The sequence below is a fragment of the Strix aluco genome, chromosome W, assembly GCF_031877795.1.
Source record: "Strix aluco isolate bStrAlu1 chromosome W, bStrAlu1.hap1, whole genome shotgun sequence".
Taxonomy (NCBI): Eukaryota; Metazoa; Chordata; class Aves; order Strigiformes; family Strigidae; genus Strix; species Strix aluco.
The window spans coordinates 25,965,127-25,987,384 of record NC_133970.1 but is presented as its reverse complement, the minus strand read 5'-3'; the positions used below and the strand labels follow the sequence as shown (position 1 = coordinate 25,987,384).

At 44.3% G+C, this 22,258-nt stretch overlaps 1 long non-coding RNA gene across 1 annotated transcript in view; it reads right to left on the bottom strand.

The window, feature by feature from the left end:
* Nucleotides 1-546: 546 nt before the first annotated feature.
* The window catches only part of LOC141917721 (uncharacterized), a 91,887-nt gene continuing 70,175 nt past the window's right edge, over nt 547-22,258 (bottom strand). The window contains exon 4 of the long non-coding RNA XR_012621416.1: nt 547-561. This is a non-coding gene — a long non-coding RNA (uncharacterized LOC141917721). The remainder of the gene's footprint in view (nt 562-22,258) is intronic.

Here is a 22,258-nt window from a genome sequence, read left to right as displayed (position 1 = left end):
ACTTCACTCAGGTGCATCCTGGATCTGGCCAGGATCCCGGGCGTGTCTGAGGAGCTCCCGTCTTCTAGGAAACAGATGGCTTAGGGTCCAAAAATATATTTTTTTTTTTCTATAGTTTTCAGAGGATATTACCATGGTCATATTTCATGCTGATATGATGCTGGTCGGGAGGTTCACTCAGAAGTCAACTCTGGTTGGAGGCCTATGATTCAGGCCTTTTTATGTCAATCGGTCTTTTGACTTATGAGTGAAAATCATGACCCCTTTGGAAGAGCCCAATATGTTCGCTCTACCCATTTGATACGATACCATATATAACAGTTACATAAAGTAATAATAATAATGATAACTAACAATATTACAAGAGGATGTATCAAAAAATTCAATGCTTTGGTGTTATATATTGAGAAACCGAGACCAAAAGTTTCCAACCCAATCAGAATTTATTATAATTTCAGCAAGCAAAGTTAGTGAGCAAAAATCAGCGCTGGGCAGCCGGGGAGTCTCCGCTCGATCAACGGCGGCCCTCTTCCCTTTTTACAGTCCCTTTTTATATACAGTCTTCTTCCCGGTTGACGTAGTTTCTTTCGATATGCTCTGCGCATGTTCGTTTTGCTACTAGGGGGTCGCAGGGATGGAGGTTCTCAATCTTCCTTATTCGATCCTCTCAATATCTGGGTGGAGACTTGACCTGTGGGGGCTGATTAAGCAAGCCTAACGGCGTCTGGGTGGAGACCAGACCTGTGGGGGCTGATTAAGCAGGCCTAACGGCATCTGGGTGGAGACCAGACCTGTGGGGGCTGATTAAGCAGGCCAAACGACATCTGGGTGGAGACCAGACCTGTGGGGGCTGATTAAGCAGGCCTAACGGTATCTGGGTCTCACCCACCAAGAGGCCCCCAGCATATCCTGCCAAGCAAACAAGCACTTTATCCTGCTGACATTTTAGTGAACAAACCCACCCAATCTATCACATTGGTGGCAGATGGCGAATACCCTGTAAAGATGTCCCGCCAATGATGTGTAGTCTCTTTTTCCATCTGGCTAGCTTATGACATTAGTTGATTCTTTGTGATCACAGCCTGTATCATAGAGTCTGACAGAGTTTTATTCCGTCGTTTCAGGTATCGTCTTGCAAATGTTCTGATTGGTCCATGATGATTTCCAATGGAGTCAGGGATAAGCTGATTCCACTAAGATCTAAATTTTGGGGATGCCAATACATGTTTAGTTGTTCTTCATGTGCCGAATAAAAGGTATACATCTGTCCATGCCAAATGAGATAGAATACATTTCTAAGGCACCCTGAAAACGGAGTAGTAAAATTATACATTGTTGTAATAACTGATCTTCTGTTACTATACAAAGATGCTTAGCACTAATTTCTACAAACATATCAAAACTTCTAGGCAAGATTGTCCATAATAATAAATTCACTGAATGTTCCAATAAACATGGTTCATATAACCACAAGCTTTGTCCACACAATACACCATTTATTGTGGACGTACGCAAATCTATTTTATGGGTCCGATTGATTCTTAGAATCAATATAGTCTCCTTCCAAATGGGGTAGCCAATATTCTGTCTGAAATGGTGGTTTTTCACCAAAAATCACAGACAATACCACGAATTTACACATAACTTCTGGTTCGCTCACAGTATAGTGAATTACCTGGCCAGCACAGAATAAATCTGTGCACTGCACTGTCTGTGGAGATAATTTTACCCAATGGATCTGAGGAATCCATTTCTTAAAAATGTTTCTCCATAACAACTCATTATTTGCCATCAGGTCATTCTGGGCTTTGTTTTGTTGCATGCTAATATATAAAGTCTGTAATGTACACGTCATCTAATTAATAATCTGACTAATGTTATTATTGACATGCCACTGATTAATTCGAGTCCTATTAAGAAGCTTTAAAAATTCCACATCATATTTTAAAGATCCAATTTGTGGGGTCAAAGTGGTCAGAAACCACTTGTTCAAGGAAGAAACAGAATGACCAGACATGGGTTTGCTCTAGGTTTGCTTTATTAACAACTCAGAGTTGGGCCAACACCGCAGTGAATGGCAAATGTCCGAAGGACTCACGCAGTTTATATACTATTTCTAAATCTATTACCTAAGTCCAAAGTCTTTGTAAATTTCCACTCAACCTTTTAGTTCTTGATTCTCATCATTTATTAAAGTTCACTACAATCCCCTGTCTCAGCCTAATTCTTCTCTTCTGGTTCCAATCCTTGTTTCAGTTTCAGGGTCATCTTTCGGGTCATCATCTTCTTCATCTTTCTTCCACTGGTTTTCATCTCGCACAATTCTGAGAAAGACTTCAGGATGTTCTATTAAAAGCTTAGGTAGAGCAAGCAGTTTCTATATACTAAATTCTCTTAATCTAGCAAAACACCTGTGTTTAGTCAATTAATCATCCTCTGTTAAAACTGTCTCTATATGATTAGCTTGACTGGGTTTTAAACCAGCCTTGGGTTAGGACTATACAAGAAGCAGGCTAAGAACACTTTTCAGGCCTGTTGAGCAGCATTCCGGTTGCCTTGGTAATATTACAAGATAGCTAAAGTCCTGAACACATTTTACTAGGCCTTAAAATCTATTTCAAATACACCAGAGGTTATATTTAAAATTCTTCTACACACTGGGCTTGTAACCTAATTCCTTCCACCTCATCATAACTGTCATTCTTTACTTTGTTAGCTAAGGCATCAATGTCAATGGGATTTAAAACTCCCATTCCCACCCCAGCTCCTCCTAACAGGGTATGATACCATGCTTTTTTTAATCTACATGATGGTGGTGGTGGGGGAAAGAAATATTGAAACGAATAACATGCTTCTGATATTGTTGAGCTACTTGAACACAAGTAGATGGAATATGATACAAATGATTGGCAGAAATATGGGGTTTAGATTTTAACATAGTGAAAAAGTCACCCCAATGTGATCAATTTTGGATTACTGAATTATTATGACATATCAAGTTTTCTATCTCTTCCAAGGGAATGGTCACTGTTTGGGTAGCATTTATCACATAACCATCTGTTCGATTGACACATTTATAAAAATCTTTTGAACTGGGTAGGCCTGACATGCTACAACATTTGATAGATACTTTACTGGATATATTAACATTCAAATTATCCATGGGACAAGTTATAAACACATGTCCATGTTCCCTCCATTGTGACAAAGGCCCCAAAGGCCGCCAAAACATACAAGTTTCATTATCTTGAACCATAAATGTAAGATTTATTATAAGGCAGTTCACATTTGCTTCACATCTGAAATTATCCTGTTGTCTTATTTTAGTATCATTCTTCCAACTCCATGTGAACAGTGTGAGCCACGGTCCTTCCAGCAGCCATCCTGGGGTAAAAGCCTTTCCCAAATGGACCATAACAATAAACTGGCAAATCCATCTTAGGAGGACCCAGAAGATAAAATCTTGAGACATCTAGTTATTCTCGCAGATAACATCTAGTTGCAGGGACATATTCCCATTTTTCCTGTCCCAGTCTCATGATTAAAACGGTATTGTCTTTTCCTGTAGATATTACCTCAGCCAGTTCAGGAGGCCCACCTGATTTTGGACCCATACCTTAGCTCCATTATTAACATTAGTCCATCCAAACCCTTTATCTCCACGAATGGTGGTGACTTGAGGTGGATCCCCCTTTTTTACAATTGTTTTTAAAACTGGCAATATCAATAATTGGGCTACTCTGTCATGGGGATGAATAATCAAATCTTGTTCACCATTGTTTAACAGTGTCCTGGTTTCGACCAGGATGGAGTTGACTTTCCCTGGGTTGAGATGAAGCACAGCTCGAGGGCTGGGTCCCGATCAGTCATTGGAGTATTTCATACCATGTGATGCCATGCCCAGGGATACAGGTAGGTGGGCTCTCTCGGGCACGCACCGTTTTCGGGTTCCGGTGGGGTCGCGTGTTGCTGTGGGGGCGGTTGCCGCGCTCGGTAAGCCACTGCTGCATTTTACCTGTTTCTTTTTGGACTCACTATTGTTACTGTTGTTCTCTTGTTATATTTAGAAAATTCTTTCTTTTTATTCAACCTACGAATTCTCTTCTTTTTGTCCCTCCCCTATTTCACTGGGGAGGGGGGAAGTGAACGGCTGGCCACGTGGCATCTGGCTGCTGGCTGAGTTCAATCCTCAACAAACAGGATTACTTTAATTTCTCCTTGATAATCTGCATCAATCACTCCTCCCATGACATGAATGCTTTTCAAGGCTAGGCTCGAATGAGCAGTTATTAAACCAAAGTGTCCTGGAGGAATTTGAATTCCTATTCCAGTGTCGATAACTGTCATCTGTTTTTGATTTATTCTGATCAATTCTAATGCATGGAGATCTAGTCCTGCAGCCTCTGGGGTGGCCCGGTAAGGGGCCATCGCACCTGGAACAATTTCCCAGTAAATTAAAGTCTCACTTACTGTCAAAGGTTTTATTTGCAAATTGGGTGTAGTCATGCGCATCAAAGGGGTTTCCATCTCCCCAATGGGCCTACTGTTAAGGATATGTAGCGCATCTGTGAGATGGGCTCTCCATCTGCACAGGTTCCCATCTCCTAATTTTTTCAACTGCTCCTTCAACAATATCCATTCAGTCAATCCTGCAGCTTGTGGACAGTATGGTATATGAAAAACCCACTGAATATTTTGCTGCTCAGCATATTGTTGAACAAATTTGTTTTGAAAATAAGACCCATTGTCAGTTTAAATCTGCAAAGGAATTCTATAATACAAAATTATTATGTCTATAGTACAGATAGTACTATGATGAGTAGCTTTCTTACAAGGATGGGCAATCAAATATCCAGAATATGTATCTACAGCAGTACAGATATATTTACACCCTCAGTCCAGGGGTAAAGCTCCAATATAATCTATTTGCCAAATTTGTCCTGGCAGTTTTCCTCTCCCCAATTGTCCTTTCACAATATTTGGCACCGGGCGTTTGTGAGTATGTTGGCACACGGGGCATTGGGCAATTATAGTCTTGATCATATCAAGTGACATTGTTATGCCACGCTCTTGAGCCCACCTGTAAGTGGTTTTTTCTCCAACATGCCCACACTTTTGGTGCGTCTTTTTTGCCAAGCCTTCATGATCCTCCTTCTGAGGGAATTCCAGTCCAGCTTGGGAAATTTTTGCCTGGTTGTCTGCAACAGAGTTATAAAGTCATTCTAAAGGGTCCGTATTACTATGAGCATCAACATGAAACACAGTTGCTTTAGTCCTTTGTACTATTTCCCAAATATCTTTTCACAGTACCTTTACCCAGAATTCCTTGGAGTATATTTTCCAATCCTTGGCTACTCATGTTGGGAGCCAGGTAGCTAATCCATTAGCTACTGACCAAGACTCAGTATATAAATGGTATTCTCCTAGATCTTCTTGTTTTAAGGCCGTATAAGCTGCATATAATTCAGCATATTGGCTGCTTTTCCCTTCTCCTGTTGTTTCTAAAAATGTCTCTGAATGAGGATGGTAAGCTACCACTTTCCAAAACCCTTTTCCTCCTATACACTTAGCTGACCCATCAATGAACCAAGCATGTTCTTTTTCAAAGGGTGCTACTTGATCTAAAGTTTTTCCCCATCACACTGGGGGTTCCCATAGGACTGTAAAATCAGGGTTTATTTCTTGATCACTCGTGGGGGCAGCAGATACTTGCTCATGGAGGGTACTACCCTGCCAACTCCTACCTTGGCTCTATCCTGAATATACCATTTCCACTTTATGATACTCAATTTTTGATCATGACCAATTCGATGGGTTTTCAGAGAACTTTTATTTTAACCCATTGCATAATAGGAATTTCAGGATGAAGAGCCACTTCATACACTATTGTAAGTTGTTCCGTTTCTACCAATGCCCAATAACATGCTGTTGTGGTTTGATATTTCTTTGGAATTCTATATTGCTTCATAGTCACTAGTTTAGTAGCAGCTGGAATCTGTACAGGAGGCATTTTCACTTTCCCTACTAGAATTGTTCTAATACTGATATGATTTTTCACCCCAAACTGATACTGACCGTCAGGGAGATTCAAAGTTAATCCCTTCAAAATGTCTATTCCTATTATATATTCAGGAACGGGGACAATCATGACTGAATACAATCATTTTGGGAGATTTCCTATTTTCATTTCTATTTGTGTTTGTACAGCTTCAATTTGTTTTCCTCCCAAACCTGTAATAATTACACATTGTCCTTTAAATGTCTTGGGATTCCCATATATTAAAGGAGGCCTCTGCTCCTGTGTCAATTAAGGCTTTTAAATTTTGCGAGGACTGTTTTTTTCCAAAATATTTGGAGCTCCACATGGGGTCACCGGTCCTTCCGTGCCCATTGCACTGGTGCTTGGCCGTCACTTCAATCTTGTTTATTACACTAGACTATTTCCCTAGTCTCTTTCCATTGGTATAAATCAGAATACAGCTCCCAATCCTCCTTTTCCCCTGGAACAACTGATATGCCCATGGAGGGCCCACTGCGTACAGATGTGGAGTCCCGTTGAGGTTCAAGAAGAGGTGCTGTAGGCTGAGTTACCCCTGGATCCTTAGTTTTAGAGCTCTGCACTTTCTTGCTAGGTTTATTCAGCCCTCTCTGTGTATATATTTTCCACAACTCATTAGTTAGAACACCGTCAATTTTTTCACGAGACATGCCATCTTTTAACAAAGCTGTAAACATTTCCTTATGAGAAATCCTGTTTTCACTGCCTTTAGGGCTGTCTTGAGTATCTTGATTTCCTGCACTCCCTCAGGGGCCCCACTCTCCAAGGTCACCCAGCTGCTGTATTTTTTCTATCACATCACAAAGGGGATTTCCTGTCTCATTAATCAAAAGAGTCATGATTACATTTGTATATGCCAGTGGGGCAGTCTTAATTAATCGATTCCTGTGAGTAACCATTAAAGCACCAAGCATCATTGCATCGGGTTCTCCTACGAAGACTGCCATTTTCATCCCCTCCTCCTTCATTCGTTGTATACAGTCTCGCAAAGTATACCACGGATATTCTCCGTTTGGCCAATCATTCTCTGTAGGATACTTAGTATTACATCCCTGAGCTGCCAAAGCCAATAAATTTGTATCCTGATGATTATTCCAAAATGCATCTTGCACAAAAGAATCTGAAATTAAAATCAAAATTTCTTGGAATCCCCTGGATCTAGGATTACTCCTGCCGCTGCCTGATCGTAGAAACGCACCACCCAAGACAGCAGGGGTTCCCCTGTCTCTGTTTAAATCTTTCAATTGTATCATTGACTTCATGCTGAATATAATCTTCTACCACATCCTTCCTCACTTGTTGCCCGTTAACATCTAATTCTGTTTTCTGTCTCCACACTGGTTTCACATCCATTACTTCATCTGAGGGACCAGCCTCATCAGAATCCATAGAATCCCAGATATCTCCATCCCATCTATCTGAATCCCACTGTACACCCACTTCTGCAATCACTGCATGCACTTTCTTACAATTTACTTGTCCCCTTCTTTTCTTATACTGCACGTAGCCAGCAGGAACTGATCGGGTTGTGAGTATTCCTGAGGTTACCTGTGTATAATCCTTATGTGATGGGAGACTGATCCTTTACTAATGCACCTGTAGTGATAATTTGGTAAACAAATTTCTAGAGCTTTATGTGGACACCCAAACAGGACCTGTGCTAGTAAATTCATGGGTTAATTGGAACAAATGGATTGGGAAAAAAGATGTTTACAGAATATTAGAAGATGTAAATGACTCAACTGGCACAAAAAATTGTGCTCTAAATGTATATATTCTATACTTCTCTTTAGAAAAACAGAAAGCAAGAACTATTGTGCAAATAGACCAATCTTTGATCAATTTACTGTTAACATACTTCCTTACACACCAATAGTTTATCCTTCCTATAGCTACAAAGCTAATCAAGTTAAATAGCCAAAGGAATAACTTCTGATTTGATTGGTTACTTCTTACACTTTTCTTTGATACACTTCTGTTGGAAGTGCGGGAAAAGCAAAACAGCAAAACAACTGCAAAACACACATTTCCTTAACACATGGTGCCCAGAATAAACACAGGATGGGATGAAGACCCAGTGATTTGTGTTGCCATGGCACCAAGGAGGAATGCGAAGTGAGGTGGAGGCCGCACAGTCCTGTTCTTCCACTTTTCTCAAGGAATATTTGACACGACTATGAAGATTTATCTCCTGCTCTTCCTCTTCTCCCAAGGACTGTTTTGCACAACTCTGCAGACCTTATCTCTCATTCTTCCTCTTTTCCCACAAAATCAGCGCACACCTTGCACCAAGGAATGTGCTTGTGTCGTTACTCAAGAAACAATGGCTTGACCACAGTCCCACCCACTCACACATACACACTTAGATAAATAGTACACCGAGTTTGTATCATCTAACTCAGAAGGACGATAATCCAATACCAAATCGGAGGGACAGATCAACGGGTTTGTGCTCCTCACCGCCCTAGAAGGGACGCCTTCTGGTAAGATTTGGGCCCTCGGCTATGCTGAGTGATTACCCGGGAATTAAGTGTGTGTGATTGCAATCAGTTTTTGTGTGCAGTGCTATATAGCCAACCTGCAGTTTGTGCATTTATCATAGGCAATCTCAAAGAATCTGTAGATGTTGCATAAGAATAAACCGTACTATTCGTGAACCTGACTGCTTCTCCTGAATGCAACCGGACCTACATCATAGGGACTGTTTGTGCATCTTGTGTCAGGCCTATAGTCATGGCCATAATTGGCATAGCTATTAAGAGGTAAGTCGAGCCACCCCTAGCCCCTCTAATCTCTGAGGACCGGCTAGAATGCAAGGGGATTCATCTCTTACCAAATTAATTCATTACCTGAAATGCAACAGCTACTAATATAATTCAGATACAAACTAGAACAATTTAAGAGGTAGGGAAAAGCATAGTGAAAGGGAATATGGAAAAAGGTCAAGTTACTCTATACAGACTTCTGTATTAAGGGAATCCTGTCAATTTATGCACCTGTAGCCTATACACAATCTACCTGCATAAGTAGCATTAGAGCAAGCCTAAGAGGAATAATTTAGGAACTATACAACAATGGTATCATGATATCGAGTCCTATTTGGCTCTACATATTTGTAAGCAATAGCCTAAAAAGCATTTTTCTTGTTGCAACATTAACTAAAGCATACCCTCATCTCCCCTTATTCCTCATCTTTGCATCATGCTATTAGAATTGTTTGTGGGGCTGCTGCTGAACTGATCCTGTTCCTGTTCCTGTTTTGGTTTTTGTTTGTTTGTTTCCCCCCCTGCTTTTAACAAGTATTGTAGAACTCAATTAATTCTCTGTGGGAAAGGAGCAAGTCAACATCGGCCTGTCAGCCCTGTGCGGCCCCTGGGCTAGCAGCAAAGCCTTGATAAAAAGCAGGCCTTGGGAGTGAGATAAGAAACTGCTTGGGAGACAGCTGGGCACTGTTTGGAAGACAGCTATACTTAGAGTAAGATAAGAAGCTACCGAGCTGTGCCGACCTGGTCGAGAAAACAACAGGAAGCTACAACACCAAACTGTGGAAAATCCCCAGAACAGTTAGGGGTGGAATCTGAACTGTAGAAAGTATCGCTGCGTGAACAGCGCGTGAACAAGAGGGTGATTGGTCAGCACGGCGCGTGTTTTAAGTAGTCTTTATAGTGATAGGATAAAAATGGATAACTGCTTAATTGCTGATTTGCTAGCTAAGTAGTAATAACTTTAACAAAAAAGCATAAATATGTACTGCTGTAACAATAAAGTGTCTCTTGCTCTCTCTTTCCTGGCTTTTCGTTTCTCTCATCTTTTCCCACGTCTTTCATCTGGGAGAGTTCATGCCTTTCAGTACGCCACAATTCTCCAATCCAGTCCATCATCTGTCCCACAACAATACTTCTCCCATCAAGACATAGCCTAAGGGAAATTTAGGCTGCTCTAGTGAAAGAGAGAATAACTATACAATTAGAAATTGACAGACATGTTGATCTTCCTGTAACACACACACAGCAGGTTCACTAGACCACTATCATCACCCCCAAGCCCCCCCCAACCAATATCAACCAAAAAAATTTATTTTTTTAAAATAAAACTGTCCTCATCCAATATAGCCCGAAGCCCAGTGTAAGAATGTAATTTGATCAGTATACCTGGGATTCTAGTTATAGCTGTACCAATTTATACAACTAAACTAATTTTTAAGCCAGTTTGTAAACAATAGGAATCATAGAGTTTATGCCTATTATCTTAGAAAGTTTTCTCAGTTATAATCATCACAGTTAATTTTATCCAGAAAATTACACTCTATGCCTATTTCCAAACTGTTAGGGATATCTGGCTTTACTACAGCTGACTAGAAGTAGAAACCGTTAGGTTATGTGATAAAAAGCTTGTCTCCACATCCACAAAAGAGCACAGAGGCACAACAACAGGTGAGGGAACCCCAATAACCCAGGCAAAGAAATGAGTTCTCTGTCCTGGCCCCTACCAGGAAGGTCTCAGCCCCATAGGACAGGATAGTAACATCCCAATGAGTCAACAGGAACAGCTCTTCAGAGCACCTCACAGACTGAGAGGAGGTTACTACCTAGCACTATGGGACACATTATAATATACAGGCATTATGGGATGTTTAGGGGAGGAACCAAAGGCAGGGAAAGGGATGGATCTAGGTGATTTGGGGAGGCATAAAGTGTAGGAAAATAGAGGACTAAGAGAATAAGAAGAGCCAGTCATGTGTAAACAGTCAGTATGCTCGTTGGGCCATGCTCTGTGCCTGATCGATGCAGTTTCTCCTGGCTTATTATTAAATTTCATTTCTAACTCCCTTCCTGGGTGAAGGACTCTGTTCTGTGTGCATGTGTGTGCCAGCAACTCAAGTGAGTGTGGGGGTATGAGTGACTGCATGACTAGCCAGCAAGTAGGTTAAGTGGTATGAGAGGTGATGATAGTGATGGGGGTGTGTGTGTGTGTGTGTGTGTGTGTGTGTGTGTCCATGCGTCCCTGAGGATGAGGCATCTTGAGGAGTTTGCTACTGGAGGGACAAGAGGGTCCAGGCCAACTACCAGAGAGATCATAGGATCTGGCTGATCTGAGAGACTGACTCATATTGCTCTCTGTGTCTGTCTGCGTGGGAGAGCAAAGATACGGGGCCAGATATTGGATGGAAGGCATGTCTAAGCCCAACTACTGGAGGGATCCACATTCTGTTTATATAAAATCATAGAACAGCCCAAGTTGGAATGGACCTTAAAAGACTATCTGCTCTAACCTTCCATGGGAAAGGGAGCCTAGATGAGATTATCTAGGCAGCCTGTCCAATCACATCTTGAAAACCTCCAGCGATGGGGACTCTACCACAACCCTGGGGAGGTTGTTCCTGTGAATGATTGTTTTCACTGTAAAAAATGACTTTCTTATGTCGAGATTAAACCTCTCCTGGTGCAACTTGTACCCATTGCCCCTTGTCTTCTCCATGTGGCTCCTTGTGAAAAGAGCGCCTCTGTCCTCTTTGTAGCTGCCCTTTAAGTACTGGAATACTGTGATGAGGTCCCCTCTGAGCCTTTTCCAGGGAGAAAAGACCTAACTGCTTCAGTCTTTCCTCATAGGACAGGCTCTCCAGTCCTTTGATCATCTTCGTGGCCCTCTTTGAACCCTCTCCAGTCTGTCTGCATCTTTCTTGAACTGTGTGGACCAGAACTGGACTCAATACACCAAGTGTGGCCTGACAAGCGCTGAGTAGAGTGGGATGATCATGTCTCCACCTCAGCTAGTAATGCCCCTGTGGATGCAGCTGTTTTGCCAATTGATGGGGTCAACAGAAAGGACACAGACACCAAGTTAAAAAGATAAGCTTATTTTACTTTAGTCTAAAGCAGCAGAAAGAATAAGCAAGATAATGCACCTGACCATGACTACATAAAGTTAGCTATAGTCATTAAGAAAGATACATCACCAATTGCCCTAATACTTTACCATCATCCAGATCCGTGACTCAGCTGGGGAGCCCCGTCACAGCGAAGGATCGGAGAACCGCTCCCGGCAATTGGGAAGTCCCACGCAGTGCATCCACTCGTAGGTGAGGTCTCCATCTTCGCTGTGAGAGGGTCCTGCTTTTATACAGTTTAGCAAACAAATCATATAAAAAAAGGGGCACGGAAACATCTGGTAGATTGGCTTCACTTCACTCAGGTGCATCCTGGATCTGGCCAGGATCCCGGGCGTGTCTGAGGAGCTCCCGTCTTCTAGGAAACAGATGGCTTAGGGTCCAAAAATATATATTTTTTTATCTATAGTTTTCAGAGGATATTACCATGGTCATATTTCATGCTGATATGATGCTGGTCGGGAGGTTCACTCAGAAGTCAACTTTGTTTCAAGGCCTTTGTTCAGTCTTTGTTTCGAGGCCTATGGTTCAGGCCTTTTTATGTCACCATCTCACAGACCACCCATCCCCTCTGTATCTTGCCAGTTTGTCTAGGAGAAGGCTGTGGGAAACAGTGTCACACACTGCTGAACATCCAGTGCTCTCCCCCCATTGACAGAAGATGTTATTTTGTTGTAGAAGGTGATCAGGTTAGTCTGGCATGATTTGCCTTTGGTAAAACTGTGATGGCTTTTCTCAATCACCTGCTTCATTCTGTTTGTGATACTTTCTAGGAGGACGCGTTCCATTACTTTCCCAGGGACTGAAGCGAGACTAATGGGCCTGCAGTTTCCTGTGTCCTCTTTCGGGATTTCTTGTAAGATGAGTATGACATTTGCCCTCTTCCAGTCATCATGGATATCCCCTGATCTCCATGACTTTTCAAAGATTTTAGACAGTGGCTTTGCAATAATGTCAGCCACTTCTCTTAACACCCTGGGGTGGATTCTGTCTGGGCCCATAGATTTATACAGGTTGAGCCCTTGGAAGAGGCCACAGACCAGCCCTTCCTCCACTACTGGTGGGTCGACACATGCACTGTGGTAGCTACTTGATCTTGTGATCTGGGGTCCAGCTATGCTGCTGTATTTCCCACTACCAGACCTGTGACCAGTACTCCTTGCTCCTGATCCCTGGTAAAATATGCTTAGCATAACTAATGCCATTTTATAAGGCAAACAGACATTCTCTGTGACCTAGCTGATCACCTATCAGTCCCCTTTCCCCTTCTTATCAGGCCCTGAATGTCCTTTGCACCAGACAGATTTCTTCTTCCCCTCCCTATTTACCTCGAGGTACTTGGGCACCAGGCGGAAGTTAAGCAAGCGAGGCAGAAGGCCGGCTTGGCTGAGCAGGGATCTTCTTCTAGAACTTAGGTGGAAAAGGAAAGTGTATGGAGATTGGAAGCAAGGACAGGCAACACGGGAGGACTACAGAAATGCTGTTTGCCACTGTAGGGAGAAAATTCATGCGGCCAAAGCTCAATTAGAGTTCAAGCTGGCCAACACTGTGAAGGACAGCAAAAAGGGCTTTTAAAAATATGTTAACAGCAAAAGAAGGATCAGAGATAACATTGGTCTGCTACTTGATGAGGTTGGTCACGTCACAAATAGGGACAGAGACAAAGCAGAGATGTTTAATGCCTTCTTAGCCTCTGTCTTCAACACCGATGATGGGCCCTGGGACCCCCAGAGCCCTGTGTTGGAAGACCATGACTGGGGGAATGATAAACTCCTGGCTGATTCTGAACTTGTTTGAGACTTGCTGCTGCAGCTGGATGCACATAAGTCTATGGGGCCCAATGGGATTCATCCCAGGGTACTGAAAGAGCTGGCTGATGTTATCACAGGACCTCTGTCCATTATTATTCAGTGGTCTTGGGAGTCTGGAGAGGTCCCAGTTGACTGGAAGCTGGCAAATGTTGTCCCAGTTTTCAAGAAGGGTAAGAAGGAAGACCCTGGTCCTTCAGCTTGGAAAAGAGAAGGCTGAGGGGTGAACTCATTGCAGTCTACAAGTTCCTCAAGGGGGGCAGTGGAGGGGGAGGTGCTGATCTCCTCTCTCTGGTGACCAGCAATATGACACGAGAAAATGGAGCAAAGCTGCGTCAGGGGAATTTCAGATTGGACATTAGGAAAAGGTTCTTCCCTGAGAGGGTGGTCGGTCACTGGAACAGTCTCCCCAGGGAAGTGGTCATGGAACCAAGCCTCTCAGAGTTCAAGGAGCATCTGGACGACGCTCTTAGTCATATGAGTTAATTTTAGGTAGTCCTGTGAGGAGCAGGGATTTGGACTTGATGGTGCTTATGGGTCCCTTCCAACTTGAGATATTCGATGATTCTATGATTCTACTCCTCTCCTTACAGGCCTTGAAGGTACCAGGCATCCGGCCAACCAGGTGTTGTCGATGACCCCATCATAGAACAGGGAAGCATAGCAGCACACAGAGCACTGTCTATAAAATCAAGCAGTTTGTGGCAGGTGCATCCGCCCAGTGAAAGCAGAGCTTCATGGCTGCTGAAGTGTGGCAGCTTCTGGCTGTCTTTGTTTTCAAGGTCTCGTGGTAGTTGAGACCTTTGACCAATGGGAGCCGCTATTGACTACAGGTCAGATTCGGCCTGGGTATAAATGGAGTCCCCTGGGGGAGCCATTTTGAGCTCGTCCCCTGGAGCAGCACGCTGCGGTTGAGGACTCTCCCCTTGGGTCGGGACGCTGCCCAAGGAAACTCCTCGAGGTGCCTTGGGTCGGGACGCTGCCCTGAGCAGGTCCTCGAGGTTGAGAGCCCTCACTTATCAGGTGAGTGATAGAGCGTTTTGGGTTGTCGTTAAACCCTAGGTAGTGAAGTTTTGTTCTGCGTTTGGGGTTGCCGTTAAACCCCTAAGGAGTGAGGCTTTGTAAAGTGTTTTGGGTTGTTGTTAAACCCCAGAAAGTTGTTCTATTCTCCTCTCGCAGACATTCGAATCTGTAACTTACGGAGAGCTGGTTGGCTGTTTAATTAAAAAAATAAATATATTTATTTTTTTAAATTGGTGGTTGGTTGTTCATTTGGAAGCCTCCGTAACACAGTTACAAGTCCTAACTTAGACTGGAACTGCTGCTGGACAGCAAAACCCGTGATCCTCCGGTGGCCAGGGACACCTCCACCATCGTCTGCTTCCTCCGAAGATCAAGTGAGCCACTTATATTTTTTTATGTGTTTTGAGTCTAGATTATGATTGTTATGTTGATACAGCAAGCCAAGTATTAAGATTTGACCCAATCTACAGAGGGTCCAGGTGATTAGAAGCCATAAACTAAGCTGTGCTACAAAATTTTGTGCTACACTACTTATAAAATTGTGCTATGCTGATTCTGCTTATAGAAAACCTGTGCTACTCTGATCATAAAATTCTATGCTATGCTAATAATAAAGTTCTGTTTAAAAAATAAAAGCTTTAATTGTAACTACAACTTAGTGCCATCATCATTCTGCTAAGGATCCCCAAAAGAACCTGTCTGTCCCCGTAATGTCAGGTGACAGAACTTTTATCCTGAATAGCCAGACAGGGAGAACAGGATGAGGCCATTGATGCTGTTGGTGCGAGTGTTGAGTGCTTCCATTTGTGTTGATCTGTGGAGCCAGCCATGTGCATTGTATATACATGTGTGCTTGCATTCCTCCTGGGAACACATTCTCAGCTACTGGTTGAACCTGGTGGCATGGAGCAGTGTCAGTCTTGCCTCCATCAGACTGCCAGATTCAGTAACTCCATAACATCAACAAATCAAAGAACATTCCCATTAAATAGGATGAACCTTTTGTGCTCAACAACAAAACAAAACAAAAAATTATTTTATTCATCCCTTAATGTAGCTATTGAACTAAATCCATGTCCTGGTTTCAGCTGGGATAGAGTTATTTTTTCTTCTTAGTAGCTAGAATAGTGCTGTGCTTTGGATTCAGCATGGGATTTCGTATGAGAAGAATGTTGGTAATACACTGATGTTTTCAGTTGTTGCTAAGACATCAAGGCCTTTTCAACTTCCCATGTCCTGCTAGAGTACAGGTGTACAAGAAGCTGGGAGGGAGCAGAGCCAGAGCACCGGCCAAAAAAATGGTCAATGAAATATTCCATATCAGATAGCGTCATGCTCAGTCTATAGAGGAGGGTCAGCTGGGAAAAGGGGGCTCTCTCGCTTCTGGGATTGCAGTTTTGGAATCATGGCTTCTCTGAGATCTCTGGAACGGGCTGGGTATCAGTTGGTGAGTGGTCAGCAATCACGTTGTGCATTACCTGTTTGTATTTTCTGTTATTATTAGTATTATTATTTTATTTCAAATATTAAACTGGTTTTATCTCAACCTATGAGTCTCCTTACCTTTACCCCTCCAATTCTCTCTCCTGGAAGGAGATATATCTTGGTGGGAGTAGAGGTGGTTTCAGGATTAACTGTGGCTACATCTGTTAGCACAGCTACTGGAGATCAAACAGTCCAAGGTTTGCGAGGATGGTTTAGTATTTTGCCCATCCCTGAATGTATTCAAAGTGACAATGGATCACATTCCACAGCCACACTAGTGCAAGACTGAGCACAAGGAGAAGGTATCAAGTGGGTGTTTCATACACCGTATTATCCTCAGGCTAATGGCATAGTTGAACGGATTAATGATTTGATTAAGCGACATGCCAATGTCTCATGACATAACTGGGACATACGGTTATCACAAGCAGTTTTAATTGTGAATAGCCACTGGGGAAATTAAGGGAACCCAAAGATATGTGCATTTTTCCCTATGGGGTTATCTGTTGGTGATACTCCTATATTTAACAATCACGAGGGCCAGTTCCCATTGAAAATATATGCAGGCCAACCTGTTATGGTGAAAGTTACCTTCAGTTGGCATTGTGCCTATGACCTTAGTAAAACCTAGAGGTTTACATGCTTGGGAGGCCTTAGATAAAGGTGGAAGAACTCACCCTATTAGCGCCCGATGGATAATTCCTGACTTTTAACTTGAAGCCTGGCTGCATCAAGGCCCACTACTAGCACTTGACACTTCCTTTTGCAGCTTTTACTATGTGCTGCTAGTGTAGTTTCTCCCTGTGAATCTTGCTCATTGGTTTTATCTGCTGCCAAGGCTTCATATCTGTTGATGGTCAGTACATATGAGGAAGGGGAGTGAAGTGATATCCTGTTCCCATGGGTCACCAGAGACCATGGTGCCTCCTTCTCCAAGGTGCTGCCTGATCACTGTTGACGATCTTTGTCTGGTAGTCCTTGGAGATCAGTGCCACGGGGCCCTAATATTTGTTCTTGCAAAGTCTTAAATAATACTCTAATTTCTTGTTCACCCTCCCTAATACAGTATAGCCTGCTAACTTCCTCTTGCAGCTAGCTCCTCAACCCGCTGCCTGAGTGACTCCACCAGAGCACACCTTGCACAGGTGGAGCTCGCACCCTCCTCCACCCAGGAGGTGGGGGTGCAGTCTTTACAGACCTCCACCTAGACAGCAGCTTCCCTGATAGGAAGCTCTTTCTGAATGGCTGCCTCCACTTGTCCCAGGCTAGCCTGGCAGCTAGGTAGCTGATTCATGTCTGCTGCAGAGCACAGCCCTTGCCTGATATCTACCACCATGCTTCAGACAACCTCAAAGCACTGCCTAATAAGCCCTTCTAATTCCCTGGAGACATCAAGCTGCTGGGTAGGCAGCAGCCTGATAACTGGCAGAATATGCAGCCCTTCCCACACGCCCTGCTGTGCAATCTGCCAACGCCACTCCCAACAGACGCTGCTCCCTGTTTGCATGATCTGGTTTCTGGTGTTCCCTAGGGGCCGGTTATATGCAGCTTCCTGTAGTTTGAACTGGCCGCAGGGACAGCAGGCACCTCTCAACTCTCACTCGCCCCTCTTGTGACACCTCCTGCCTGCCAGCCTGCCCCTCTCCCCCACTCACCCCTAAGGGTGTCAGGGGCCCAGAAACCCCCTCAGACACCCCCCAGGTACCTCACAAGCCTCGCACTTCTCTCAGCACATGGCAACTGCTGCTGCTAGCGTTGGCATTGCACTGCCCTTGGTGAACTGCATGAGGTTCCTGTCAGTCCATTTGTCTAGCCTGTTGCCGTCCTTCTGGGTGGCAGCACGACCCCCTGGCATATCAGCCACTCCTCCCAGTTTTGTATCATCTGCAGGCTTGCTGAGGGTATACTCTGCCCCATCATCCAGGTCATTAATGAAGCTGTTAAACAGGACTGGGCCCAGTATTGCCCTCTGGGGTACACCAGTAGTGACTAGCCTCCAACTAGACTTTGTGCCACTGATCACCACCCTCTGGGATGGCCATTCAGCCAGTTTTCAATCCCCCTTGCTGTCTGCTCATCCAGACCATACTTCATCAGCTTCTCTATGAGGATCTTATGGGAGACAATGTCAAAGGCCTTCCTGAAGTCCAGGTAGACAATATCCACTGCTCTCATGCCAAATCAGTCATTTCATCATAGATAGTTATCAGGTTGGTGAATCCATGCTGACTACTCCTGATGATTTTCTTGTCCTTTGTGTGCCTGGAAATGGTTTCTAGGATTAGCTGCTCCATCACCTTTCCAGGGATCAAGGTGAGGCTGACCAGCCTGTAATTGACTGGGTCCTCCTCCTTGAAGATAGTAGTGACATTTTCTTTCCTCCAGTCTTTGGGCACTCTCCCAAACTCCATGATTGCTCAAAGATTGAGAGTGACCTTGCAATGATATCTGCCATCTCCCTCAGCACTCATGGGTGCATTCCATCAAGGGATCCCATCAAGGCCCATGGACTCCTCAGCACTGGTGAGGCCACACCTGGAGTACCATATCCAGTTCTAGGCTCCTCAGCACAAGAGACACATGGACATACTGGAGAGAGTCCAACAAAGAGCCACAAAGAAGATTAAGATTACTGGAGCATCTCTCCTATGAGGAAAGGCTGAGGAGAGCTGGGACTGTTCAGCTTGAAGAAGAGAAGGCTCTGGGGGGATCTCATCAAATTATATAAATATCTGAAGGGAGGGTGCATAGAACCAGGTTCTTTTCAGTGGTGCCCAAAGACAGGAGAAGAGTCAATGGGCACAAACTGAAACACAGGAGGTTCTGTCTGAACGTCAGGAAACACTTTTTTACTGTGAGGATGATGGAGCACTGGAACAGGTTGTCCAGAGAGTCTGTAGAGTCTCCCTCCTTGGAGATATTCAAAAGCCATCTGAACGCAGTCCTGGAGCCCAATATGGGTCTTGAAGGGTTGAGATAACGACAGATCTGTCCAGAGCGTATGACAAGAAATTTGTTATAAGTATTCATTATATTGGTTCAATAGTTGCTGGTCATAATGTTGGTTTATTGGCTCTTAGAGTCATGGCACTCATTCTTAGAGTTGTGCTATTGTACTGGGTCTGGCTGAGCCAGAATTGGTTTTCCCCTGTAGCAGCCCTCATGGTGCTGTGTTTTATGTTGGGAGCTGGCAGGGTGTTGATAGCACACTGGTGTTGTGGCTACTGCTGAGTAGTGCTTACACAGCACCAAGGCTCTTTCCAACATTTCCCCCCCTCAGTGGGACGGGGTGGGCAAGATCTTGGGAGGGGACACAACCAGGACAGCTGACCCGAACTGACCAAAGGGATATTCCAGACCATATGACGTCTGCTCAAGTATAAAGCTGGGAGAAAGGAGGAAGGGGGTGGGGTCACCCTTGGTCCTCCGAGGCATCCACTATGCTTATTGGAGCCCTGCTTCCTGAGAAGGCCCGACATCGCCTGTTCATGGGAAGTAGAGAATAAATCTGTTTTCTTTTTTTTTTGCTTCCGCGTGCGGACCTTTGCTTCGCTTTGCTTATATTAAAACTGCTTTTGTTTTACCCACAAGGGTTGTTTTTTTTCCTATCTTATTTTCTTTCCCCTCTTTGTCCTGTTGAGAAAAAAGGGGGAAGGGGGGGAAGTGATAGAGCGACTTGGTGGGTACCTGGCATTTAGCCAAGGTCAAACCACCACAGCTATAGTCCCTATGGTGCTGCTTATCACCCATGGGAAGTGGATTGAGATTTTCGCTTTGCTGTGCTATGTAACACTGGTTTATTGGTTATTGGTCCTGAGACTAGTCCGCTGTTTGTATTCAGCATTGTCATCACCTCTGTACTTCGGGGGTCATCTAGCAGAAAGGGTTAACAATTACACCCTTTACCTTTTCTCCTCAGAGAGCCAATCCATGGGGGAGACACCTTCCTTCACCTTCCCCTTCTCCTCCAGGCCACTTACGATAGCGTTTGAGAATTTTGGAAATATTGAATATCCTTGGAATATTGACATTAGCGTGATTGTCTTATTACTGTGAGCCAGCATGTTCCTGCATGTGGTTCAGGTTTTGTTCAGGGTTAAGCAACTATTCAAGAGTATCACCCGGAGATCTACCCCAAGGCTGGAGAGTTATGAGTGGCAGGGTGTGTGGGATAGCACAGGCAAGTACCTTGGACAGTGGGCACCTCTGGTGTATTGGAACTTCACCCCTGAAGAAGTGCAGAATCCTGAAAAACTATTTGGAAAAAGTCACGCTGGTAATTCCAGAGAGACACAGATCACTGCAACGTGCTGGGGCCTGGCCCATGCCTACTGAGCCCTGTTCAACACTATTCAGTACCCTCAAGGGGAAGAGAAGGGCTCTGGATCTGATAACAAAATGACAGGCACTGCAGCCACTCCAATCCCCGTTACAGGCAATGAAGCTGAACCAAAGGACCAACCTGCACCAGTATCAGGTGCCCCCATACGGAAGAAGAAATGGACACGAAAGTCATCACGTTTAGAAAGGGATGAAAATGCTCCTCCAAAGGAGGTGGAGGAGGAGGAGAAGGGAGGAGAAGATGTGACGGTAACCACCTCCACCTGATCTCTATCCCTGAGTGAGCTGCGGGATAGATGAAAACATTTCAGCCATTGTCCAGGCGAGCACATTGTCACTTGGCTGCTCAGATGCTGGGATAACAGGGCCAGTAGATTGGAATTAGAGAGTAAAGAAGCCAGGCAGCTGGGGTCCCTTGCTAGGGAAGGGGGCATTGATAAAGTGGTTGGAAGAGGGACACAAATCCACAGCCTCTGGAGGTGGCTCTTGTCAGGTGTGAGGGAAAGGTATCCCTTCAAGATAGAGATTGCATGTAATCCAGGCAAGTGGGTCAATATATAGAGAGGTATCCAGTACCTGAGGGAACTAGCTGTGCGGGAGCTGATTTATTATGACCAGACCAATGCACAGTTACATGAAGACCCAGATGACGTCAGGTGTGGACAACCATGTGGCGGAAGATTGTACGGAGTGTACCATCATCGTATGCCAACTCATTGGTGGTACTGGATTTAGGAGGAGACGATGAGACACCAACCGTGAATGAAGTGGATACCCAACTCCGGCAATTCGAAGAGACTCTCTCTTCCTCCCTACAGACCTGCGTCTCAGCTGTGGAGAAACTGCCAGACATCCTGGAGAAACATATGGAGAAACTGTCCCGAGAGTTCCAGCGATTCGAGGATAAGTTCTGCCCCCTACCTGTTGTGTTGGGCTTATGTGTGGCAGGATTTTGGTAGTGGGGCAGGGGCTACAGTGATGGCTCCTGGGAGAAGTTTCTAGAAGCTCTGCTGGCACGGAAGTCCCGGACACAACTTAGATGATCAATGTGATCAAGTTGATGCCACCTTATTAAAGGATACACAGCAATTTATACACTATTACAAAGCTTCACGCGCCGCTATCTTATTGCTAATAGGCTAAAGCTACTTGTTCACGTGCCCTTCTGCCCTCTATGACTGGTCCCGGTGTGGTGTCCACACGCTGCTCTCCCACTAGGTAGGCATCCTGTTTTCAACAGTCCAACTTCTTTATCTTTTGCCCAGGAATGTAGTTTCTCAATCTATCTCGGCCTTGCTTATGTCCTTGAACACAGTTGCAGCTTGTTGTTACAGTGAGGCCCCTTGGTCTGGATCGCTCACAACATGTTCGTTGTTCTCCAGCGATTCCACAAAGCTCCTCTGGCTCCAAGTTGGACCCGCCTCTGGCCAAGGCCGAGCCAATTAGTGACGGTGCCTCTGCCTCTGTGATAACATATTTAAGAAAGGGAACCTGGGAGGAGGAGGGGTTGTGAGGGAAATACCTATGCAAACACCAAGGTCAGTGTAGCAGGTGCACCTACCCAATGAAAATAGGGCTTCTTGGTTGCTGAAGTGTAGCAGCTATTGATTTCCTTTTTCTGTGCCCTTGTTCTCAGGGCTTTACCGTACTTGGGGC